A 2,147-nucleotide genomic window follows, 5' to 3' on the forward strand; every position below is an offset into this window, starting at 1 on the left:
AAGAACTACCAAGATGACTTAGACACTATGAAATCCTTACGATACCCTCTGGTGGAGTTTCCTCCTGGAGCCAGTGATTTTAAGCCAGAGGCAAATGTCTCTGCAGGCATAAGAATTCGACCCAAATGTACTATTCAATTTTAAATGAGATGACAATAAAATTATCTGCTATATAGTAACAACTTTTTTTTTTTTTCTTTCGGACAGAGTCTTTCTCTGTTGCCTAGGCTGGAGTGCAGTGGGGCACTCTTGGCTCACTGCAATCTCTGCCTCCTGGGTTCAAGTGATTTTCCCACCTCATCCTACTAAGTAGCTGGGATTATAAGCATGTGCCACCATGTCTGACTGATTTTTGTATCAGCAAAATTATTTCTGGGGTGGAGAGTTAGGGACCTTTATTCTCCCACATCCAAAAACATGTTCTCCAAATGATCGGTCAATAGAAATAACTGATACCTATATTTGCTAACCTATCTTTTTCTTTCTTTAAATTCAGAACTAGAGTGTGGAAAAGTTATATTAAGAAGGTTCTCTCAATTTTCAACACAAGTGATGGGCTAGGCACTATTCTAGGTGCTACAGATACACATTCACATACCCACAATAGTTTTGCCTTATTACCTCCTACATTCTAATAATGCATCAAAAGAAAAGTATAGATTAGCTTTTTATTTTTTTGAGATGAAGGTTAATTCTGTCACCCAGGATGGAATGCAGAGGCAGGATCTCAGCTCACTGCAACCTCTGCCTCCTGCGTTCAAGCGATTCTCCTGCCTCAGCCTCCTGAGTAGCTGGGATTACAGGCACGTGCCACCATGCCCAGAAAATTTTTGTATTTTTCAGAAAGACAGCTTTCATTATGTTGGCCAGGCTGGTCTCAAACCCCTGACCTCAAGTGATCCATGCACCTCGACCTTCCAAAGTGCTGGGATTATAAGCATGAGCCATAGTTCCCAGTCAAAGAGAATAGCTTTAAATAGAAAGCATGAAACCAAAAGAAATGTATGTCCATCAATTTTATACTGTATTTGGCCAGGTGCAGAAGATCGCCTTGTAGTATTGTAAGGGAATAAGGTCAGTTCACATCTAATTGTTAGGACAAGTCGCCAGAAACCAAAAGTTGGAGGAGTTGTATCTTTTGAGGTGGGTTGCACAGGCAAGCAGCAAGTTGCTATCTCTCCAAAGTCCTAAGCTGTTCTATTTCTCCTACTGTGGAAAAATACATCTCCTACTTGATTTCAATTTATATAGGAAAATGCTTAATAAAACTAATAAGGGCTACATTCTAGGGACACAGCTAGACCACACATATATAGAATCTTGATTCTGGAAACACATCTTGTTCAATGTAATTGGATTTTCATGACAACAAAAATGTAACCCTGACACAATATTGGAGAGTCAAAAGGAAAGGATATTTTGGATTGAAATTTTTTATTTTAAAAATATGTCCTTGAGTTCTATTAACAATAGCCAAAACCTGGGAACAACTCAAATGTCTATCGAGAGGAAATCAAGAAACAAATTATATGCATATTATAGAGCAATATTGGGCAATAACGGGGGATAATCCACTCTATTAATCAATAACTTGGATCAATATAATCTTTCTCACCCTGAGTGGGGAAAGCTAAGCTATAAAGTGTCCTGTAATATAAATAAATGTACACAAAATTCTAGAACAGACAAACCTAATATAAGCTAAAAAAAAAATTAGAAAAGCCAGGTGCAGTGGCTCATGCCTGCTATGCCAGCACTTTGTGAGGTGGGTGGATCACATGAGCTCAGGATTTTGAGACCAGCCTGGCCAACATGCTGAAGCTACTCCGTCTTTACCAAAAATACAAAAATTAGCCCAGTGTGGTATTGTGCGCAGGAATAGAAAACCAAATACTACATATTCTCCATTGTAAGTGATAGCCAAACATTGGGTTATATGTTGTTTAGCTCTCACTTATGTGGAAACAATAGACACTGGAGATTCTTAGAGGGAGGAGGGAGGGTTGAGTACAAGGACTTAAAAACTGTCTATTGAGTATTATGTTCACTAGGTGTGTGATGAGATCATTCATACTCTAAACCTCAGCGTCACACAATACATCCATGTAACAAACCTGCACATGTATCCTCTGTGTATAAAATTAAAA

Source organism: Macaca mulatta, chromosome 15 (assembly GCF_049350105.2).
Source record: "Macaca mulatta isolate MMU2019108-1 chromosome 15, T2T-MMU8v2.0, whole genome shotgun sequence".
Classification (NCBI taxonomy): domain Eukaryota; kingdom Metazoa; phylum Chordata; class Mammalia; order Primates; family Cercopithecidae; genus Macaca; species Macaca mulatta.